A 9,435-nucleotide genomic window follows, 5' to 3' on the forward strand; every position below is an offset into this window, starting at 1 on the left:
TTTGCCAATGACCAAGATGTCAATAACGACACAGAGGATGCGCACCTCGTTACTGGTGGCCCAGTTTTCCATGCCAGTGTCCCAGCTTTCCCTGCTCCTAGAAATCTGAAATCTGCTAGGCTCTGCCTCAAACCCTACCATGCTCATTCCTGCTGCCACAGGACTTGATAATGCTTTTTTTCCTTCACTTTCCCCCAAACTGAGACCCTGGTATTTCCCATTTATTTCTCCTTCTACCTGTGCTGGAAACAGCTCCCCTTGCTCTTCCCAGAGGGAAACAACAAATATAACAACAAATACAAATGGGACCTCATTTTAAAGGCCTTTCACTGGGGACCAGCCTTATGTTGCTCTAAGACCTTTTCAAAAGTTTTGAGTTTTGCACATCCAGAGCAGCTTCTGCCCCGACCCAAAATGCACACATTTCATTAGCAGGATCTGTTTGCAGCATAATTGACATTCCTGAGTGAAGATCCTCACTCCCTGTAAAGCAGTGTCAAAGTTAACACTAGAGGAGTTAAAAGCTACACTACAGGAGTTAAAAAGGACCTCTCTATTCCCAAAAATAAAAATAATTTTAAAAATTAAAAATAAAAACCCTCACCTTTGAACAAGTCATCTTTGAAACAATACCCCATAAATTAAGGTAACCCATAAACAAAACTATAAAAAACCTTATAAAAATAGAAAAAACTTCACAATGACAGATTTCCCTAAACAGCTACAATTCATTAAAGAAACCACAAAAAACCTATTTTTTTTCATATAAAAAAGTCTCTATAGCATTTACAAAAAAAAAACTTATCTCCCTAAATTAACTAAAAAAGCCTATTCTAAAAATAATAAACTAAGTAAAATTTTAGGTTTTATTTCTTTACATTATCAATAAGGAAAAACATTATTAAAAAAGTATTCTAAAAATTGTATTATGATTCTTATTTTTCTTTCTTTTAATTGCTATTAATAAAATTCTCTTTATACTCTTTTAAATTTTAAACCTACTTTACCTTTCTCCTAATCCTATCCCACAACAAAAAATAAATATATTAGTAATTAACCAACACCAAACCCACCACACTTTTTAACACATTAACCAAAAAAAATCTCAAAATTAACAAAATCTCAAATTAACAAAGCAAAACCACTAAAAGGAAGGTCACAGGCAGGTGCAAACTGGTTGGTGGTGAAGTGAGAATAGTTTAATCAGTCTGTTGTCTCCAAGTCAAATTTGACATTTCAGAGAACACAGCACTGGGTACTGGGATCAGAACACACTTGGGAAGCCATGGAAATGGAGGAAGGAAAAGCCAAAATGGGAGAAAGAACAATTCTTTGGAGGTGGTTCTTGGTTTGTTTCATTGATTTCAAGAAAGGCAGGAATTATATTTACTCTTTTTTTTTTTAGTTGTCCAAATAATGACTTAAAATACTTCTGAAATGCCCTATATTATACATAATATATTATATATATTATATGTATTATACATTTTATTATATGTATTTTTTAAATATTATATATAATTTTTTTTCTGTTTTAATTTTGGCCCAGCCCCCTTGATAGCATCCTGTTTAAGCAGAGAAAGGATTTTGTTTCGAGACTTCTGAGTTCAGTGACATTTTTGAGGTCTGTGCTCCTTCTCAAGTTATGCTCCAAAGAATGTCTAGGCTTTGGTGGTGAGAGTGAGAAGTTTGAAAATATGAACAATCAGCTGAGGAGAAAAGGAAAAGAGGGAGGATTAGCTATAGGAATCGTTCTGCAACCTGAGAGCCTGCTGCAATCCAGGAAGTTGAAAACTGCCACAGGAAGCTATGGGAGTGCTAAAAAACAACTTTGGAAAAATTTTGTTTATTGAAATGAAAGTTGTTGAAGACAAGTGGCAAAAACTCCTCAGCAGAGAAATTAAAAAATGTACAGGCTTGCTCTGAGTTAGAAGAAAGTAAAATGCAGTACCTGTGAGTTCCAGAGAAATAGCTAATTCTGTATTACTGTAGCTTCAAGCTGAGCCTTTTTTCCAAGTCATTGTGCTCTTAAAACCTCCCCTGCATCTCTGCTCTCAGTTATTTCTCACTCCAAATCTCTGAATTAACTGGTGAAATCAGGGAGGAGAGGCCAGCACCAGTTCAGCAGAGTACCGTGGTGATTCCCTGATTCACTCTTTTTAGACACAAAAATGCCATCATCATCACAATCCACTAAGGATTTCAGACCTACTGAGCCTATGTCCAGCTGTAATCAGAGGCCCAGTGAAAGAGAATTCAGTGAGTCACTAGGCAGGACACTACCACCTCCTCACACTGGAATAAACCAGCATTCAACCCAAGAGAAAGAATAATCCCAGTTTCCTGTCTCCTTCCCTATCAGATATTTATATATATATACATACACATATTTATTTATTTATATATATTTATGTTATATATATTATATATTTATATTATATATATAATATAAATATATAATTTATAATATATTTAAATATATTTAAATACAAAAATCTATATAATCTATCCAATAATATATTACATACAATATTATATATATTATATAAATTATTAGTACTAGTAGTACTATATAAATAATATGCACAATACTAGTAGTACTAAACTAATAGTATATTAATAGTACATATTATATATGTACATATATATACATATTTTATATATATATATAATATTATATATATTACACTGATATTCAGGAAATTATTATTATTCCACTGATATTCGGGAAATTAATATCAGGAAATTACACTGATAGATGTATTTTTATATATAACATATATAATATTTTATATATACATATATAATATTTTATATATACATATATATAAGTGTAATTTCCTTCAATATGTATTTGGCCAAAGACTCAAAAAAAACCCCCAAAAAATTAGTTTTCTCTCCTGATTTCTCAGTTAAGAAAGAGCTTGAGTGAGTGTTTGCCCTATTTCCTGCATCAGGGCTTGAAGAGCTTTTAGGAAATGATCCAGAAGTGCAGCAACACAACAGAAACAAAATGCCCAAAGTGAAGATGCTGACTTCTACAAGAATGGCAACCCAGCTGACAGGGGTTATTTACCTTGTCAGGAAAGCTGCACAAAACTCACACACTCCTTTGGTGCTGGTGGGCTTCAGAGGCTCTCAGCAGCCAGGCACATAACGTGTTTGCTGTGAGGAGCCAGGAACTTTCATTTCTATTCCAAAACTCACTTCTCCAAATTAAAGAAAGCACTGCCAAGCCAGGAATCACTTTGGCTCCATTGCTAAGCTTATTAACTGTGGTATTAAACAGCACATGGAATGTGTGTGATGAGATTTACCACACAACTCTCCAAATCACGAGAGCTTCTGGGAAGGGAAGAAACCCTCTCTCAAAATTATTCCCTTTTACAGCCCAGAAAAGCTAGCATTGTCCTTATTCTTTGAATACCAAAAAATCAATTCCAAAAAAGTTTCTAAAGGCAAACTTATGGGATTTATCATTGGATCAAATAAAAAAATATGTGTTTTTTGCAAGTCTGTCCCAGAAAACAAAGATTTTCTTACTGAAGGAAAGACATTAATAAGATGGTTTAAAGAGTAGCTGTCTCTTACCTCTGTTGTAGACATCATTCCATATTTAATCATAACAGTTCATAACATAGCAGTCCATAACAGTTCTTTCCTGAGAAATAATTCTTGATAAATAATCATGGCTAATCCAATAAGGAAAAAAATGTCACCTCACTTCCCCATATATATCTCCAATAAGATAAATACAATGTCAAAAAAAAAGGGATGCAGCAAATTTTACAGGAATTTTAATAAAAAGGAAATAAAGCATTAAATAAATTAAAATGTTCATTTGCTTACATTTGGATCTTCTTCCAAGACAAGGAAGAAGGTATAACCCCTAAATCCAAAGGTAATCATGGTGAAACTTCAGTGACCTCAAATTTAGAAAATGTACCCAAAATACTGAGCCTGTTTCTGATTAAGGAATAAGACAAGACAGAGATAATAAAGAGAGCAGCATCTTTTCACTTTGTTTGGCTTGCTTCACTTTTCAGGGATTCTGGAAACTTACTCTACTAAGTTTTGGTACTTATTTACTGTTGGAAATGCAATTTGCTTTGATTGGCAGAAGCTCTCCATACCTCCAGGCTCCAAAACGGCCACATCCACCTAGAAAAGTTAAAATGCAATCTCTGTATTAAAAAAAAAAAAAAAAACAAAAAAATCAAACAAACAAACAAAAAAAAAAACAACCCAACCCAAACAAACATAAAAAACCAAAACCAAACAACCAAAAAAACCAAACCAATAAAACCATCCCAACCCACCCAATAAAGATGAAAAAATTCTTGGTACACACAACCAAGAATAAAGGGATGTGGCATCACAAGAGTCTCCCACATGACCACCATGCAAACCCCCTCCAGGCACTCTGGTGTTTTCCCTCCTCTTTTCCCCAAATTTATTTTCAGCTCAAGAGCAGAATTTTTCTATTGATGGATTTCCTGCAGGCATTCATGTCCCACCAGCAGGAGCAAAGGCATCCCTCAGTGCTCTGATTTGGATTTCAGACTGACAAGAAGCTCAGCCCCTCCATTCCTGCATCAGCTGGGGCAAAGGCAGATTTTCATCCCTGGACCTGTTTGCAACACTCCTCAAGAACTGCAAAGGAAATGGGAGCGTCAGGAAGTTTTACAGGAGTTGGAAAAGAGAAAGGAAAAGAAGTCATAGAAGACAGAGAGGAAGAATCCAAAGCACAGCCACAGTGTGATCAAAAAATGAAATAAATCCAACCCACCAAACCACTACATCCTTTAAGAAAAAGCAAATTTTTCCAAGTACAGAAGAACTGAAGTAAATCAAGTACAAAGCTTGTGATTTGGAGTATGAAATTTACTTCAGCCACTACAACACTGAGTAAAAAGAAATCAGCACTGCCAGTAGCAAAATCCAATATCCACTTTGAATAAAAAATCATTATAATACTATTGGGCAGCCAAGAGAAGCACTTGCCTTCTGTGTAAATTTTGTGAAATAAATTAAATTTCCTTGCAACTGAAAAAAGAAAGAAGTTGGAAGTTTTTTAAATCTACAGCTAGACTTAATGCATGATTGATTTTTTAATCTGAAAATATTCTAGTGCACGTGTGTGTATCCAGGGCTGCAGGGCCCTCATGCAGCAAGGATAGAATTAATGCCCCTTTAGACACCAAAGACATTCTTCATTTCAGCACCTAAGAGCATTCTGGTTTAGAAACTACCACATTATCAGTCCACATTATTCTAAACTCCCTCTATATCAAATAAACAGTGGGATAAACCCACTGAACTCAATGGAAATATTCTATTGGTTAAATTTAATTGTATGGCTTTGACTTTGGTAGACAACCTTTTTTCTCATAATTAGGGAAGGAGACTAGAAGTCAGAGAATGTAGCTGTAAATGATGCCAGCTTCACAAATACACATATCTTGATTTATCAATGAGTACAATGAGAGATTTATGCAATTTATGCTGCCTTTCTGGAATGATTCAAAGGGACAGATATAGCAGGGGCTGTGAATGCCTACAAGTATTTAAATAGATGTTTACTAGAAACAGTCCTGCATATTTCCACTGACTAGTTTTCATTATTTCAGTGTGATACTAAAAAATCCTGTTCTATAGATTAGTAACAGCCTTGTTCCAACTGGTAAAAGAAACAAAGAAAAAAAAAGAGAACATAAATAAAGAAAAAGGAAATAACAACAAAAATACAATCAGGTTCAGAATAATTCTGGTCCAGAACAAGCCAGAATAAAGCCATGGGTAAATTTTGTTTCAAATCATAAACTCTCATTTGACCTGCATTAGGATTGCAATGCACAAGTCTCACTACTCCAAATTCTCTTTGAAGCTCAGTGTGTTTTCAAAGCAGACCTGCACTGGAGAATCAATCAGCCATCTCCAGACCCCAAACCAGTTTTGTTAACATTCTGCAGATGCCATCACAAGACTCAGGAACTCGGGTACTGCCTGGAATTGCAGAGAAGCATGCATTTAACTGGCATTTGGGGCTTGAATTCTGCCACTGGCTGAGGATGTCCCAGCCTGGCCATCCCAGCTGTGGGCAGGCAGGGATGCCACACTGCAGGTGGCACCTCCACTGCTGTCTGTGCTCCTTCCCAGGCTCCAGAGCTGGTCACTGGTGCACTTGAAATATCCTGATTTTATCTCAGTGATTTTATCTCAGACTCTTGTATAATTGAAATATTTTAGGGAATAAGTTTAAAAAAAGAAGAACAATTCAACAGAAGTCAGATAAAAGTCATAAGTCTAGATTGCAAAGGTCAAAATATTTTAAAGAGATCAGTATAACAATAACTTTTTAACAATGCTTTCAATCAACATTGAATTTTTTTGGTCATTGTTACAATTTAATGAGCTTAACCAAAGGTCAGTGAAGTCAGAGGGAGCCTTACCATTTACATCCACAGGCTCTGGATTCAGCCAACAGCTTGACAAGTACTCTGGGACAATTTTGGGTCAAATCATCTGCATAAATGAAAGCTTAAGCATCTCTAATGAAGCAGTATGGATTTCAAATTGCAAAGAGACAAAGGATGAAGAAACCTGATTATATATCCCTGGAGGTGTAGCCACTCTTGTATTTTCCAAAAAATATTGTCAGGAAATATAATGATTCTATTTCTGAAGCAGCTGTATCATAAATATAAAACTGCATTCACAGGTTTGGGGAGAAGGAGGGAGGAGTTAAATGACAGGGACAGGTACCAGCACTGAGGGGCTTTGCTCAGCTCACTTTCTCAGATGAAAATACACTTGGTGCAAATACAGTATCCAGTAGCTTCCAGTATTGTGGAAGTTGTGTTCCATTGTCAAAGGTCCATAAATCTAAGTATGTTCTCATTTAAAAATGACTTGGTGAGATTTGGTGAAGGTCTAAGACCCACAGAATTCAGTAGATCAGTGACATCTTCACTTTGCATTGCCACTTGCAGCGACAAAATCAACTTCCAAATTAAAAAGAAAAAAAAGAAGAGATAACTAGATAAAGAAATCATAGTTTCTATAGAATGTTTTTTACTGGGTTCCTCTGGCATTCATCCTTTCCCACAGCTTAGAGGGTCACATCAGTGGAGGTTCTCATGTAGGATGGTGCCACGGAGAGATTTACTCCCAATGCTCTCTGTCAACAGGTTCTGTCTCCTCAATGCTAAATCAAACACACTAATGTGCATTTTCCCCACAGCAAACTCCAGAAAAAACTCTGAGTTTCAGGTTGAGCAGAGCTGAATTGCAGAGAGTGATCCCAGGTTAAATTCCTGTTAATGCACTGGAAGTGGATTAGGAGATCAAAGCAGCTGCTGCCAAAACCCATCCTGTGTGCATCTCAGGGGCTTTCCCTCAGAGCAGCTCCAGAGTGGGCTCTGAACCACTCTGTACATGCAGTTCAAAGGATAATTATGCTCTCAACCTCTGTTTTCTTGGGCATGAGGCTCTCAGTGGATTAGCCTGGGTAGTGCCATTCAGCCTTTGTCTTCCACAGAGAGAGCAGCAAACTGCTCAACTCTTGGCAGAGTGTACAAATACAGGCAGACCTCACTTCTGTTCCTGATTTTGCTCCTGTTCTATTTCTTTCCATGCCTACAAAACAAAAAAACAAAACAAGAAAACAAAAATAATAATAACAGTAATGAGGAGTGCTCGAAAGCAGAACATTCAGTGTATGCACAGAGAATCCTACTACACCAGTATGACTAAAAACATACCTGAAAAACTAGTAGGGCTTTTATTCTAATAAAATGCTTCATTATATTAAAAAAGTTGCTTTTAAGGGCATAGAAAATAGATTCCATGGGTTATCTGTATATTTGGAAATGCTTCTTAAACTGCCAACAATTAAATAAGGTATCAGCGCTGGGCAAAATTCTCAGGTATGGAGAAACTCAGGCCACAGATCTGAGGGATCACATAAAATTCTCTTTTTATCTGACCACAAAAGGAATTATTTATCCCACAAAAATACCCTCAAGATTTGATACCAAAAATAATTAATTTGGGTATTGACTTAATAATCCCAGTTACCACCACTTCTTCACTATCCTGAAAATTCCAGAATTAAGACACTTCTAGGCCAATATGGAAAAAGACTGACCTTTCCCCAGTTCTTTGGCTTGGCTTTCTTGTCCTTTAGAAAGCAGAGGTAATTTATTTTGGCCTGCTGTTTCTGGAGAAGAACTTGCTAACACTTCTCACATCCTCTTCTTCCTAAGGATTCCTACCCTCACTTTGCTCAGCTGGAGCAGCAAATCAATCCCTGCTCCTCACTCTTTAGAATTTCCACCACATTTAAATTGTTTCAAAGAAATGCTGAACGTACAGTGAAATGTGTTTACTCACACTTGGTGGAGACATTATCTAGATTAAGGATTTTTGCTTCCCATCTACCTCAGCAATTTTATCCATGGATTACCAGCTAATATTTGAAATTATGTGGAAGGAGCTGATCTTTCCAGCTGATGACCAGGTGGTGATTTGTCAAAACACCCACAAGCTGGACAGAAGATGGAGAGGGATTTTCAGGCAGCATTTCCTGGCTAAAAAAAAAAATCTGGAATTTTGTTTTTCTGCTCACCTCAAGCAGCGCTGGCCCCCACTGCCCCACCAGTGCCGTGCTCAGCTGAGACACCAGTGAACCAGAAAACAGAGCTCAGCAAACCCCAGCAATTCACTGGAAGACACTCCAGGGAACTGACAGACAATGTATGGCAACAAATCTTGTTTTCTTGCTAAGAGCAAAGCTTAACTTCTCCTTCCCAGCATTTTGTCCCCTAAAGCATAACTATGCATGGCTATGGACACTGATGCAAGCTAATCCAAAGCAGTTTGGAAAAATAAGGGAATAAATAAAAGGCTAAGAGCAGTGATTTTTGACTGCTTTCCTTTAACATCTGTTTTGCAGATTCTTTTCTTTGTCAGTGCTTTTAAACTTTGTTACCTATGAAGAGGGTTTTATGTAGGTGAACTCAAATTCTAGGAGTTCAGGAGAGCAGAGGGGAAACACTGCATCAAGGAACTGGATATTACCAGATAGATTTCAATAAATCAGGTCACCAGCATTTTATATAAGGTGCTCTTACCCTCAATATTTGGAATTTAGATCTGTTTGCTTTGATTATTGGAAGTTGGCCTCGGACCAAATACATTTTAGGAGCAATTTCTTCTTTTTTTTTTCTTTATATAAGCAGCAAGATCAGGAGGTATAACCAAGTTCAGCTGCAGGTAATGCAAAGGGCAGTCACCTGTTGGGGACAGCAGCATGGACATGGCTCTGATGCCCACTTTGTCTCAATGAAAATTGTATTTTAGCTGGACAACACAGAAAATTGCCTGAAAGGTAGTAGAATTTTGTCTCACATGGAACTACATCCTAATAAAACC

The sequence above is a fragment of the Molothrus aeneus genome, chromosome 5, assembly GCF_037042795.1.
Source record: "Molothrus aeneus isolate 106 chromosome 5, BPBGC_Maene_1.0, whole genome shotgun sequence".
Lineage (NCBI taxonomy): Eukaryota > Metazoa > Chordata > Aves > Passeriformes > Icteridae > Molothrus > Molothrus aeneus.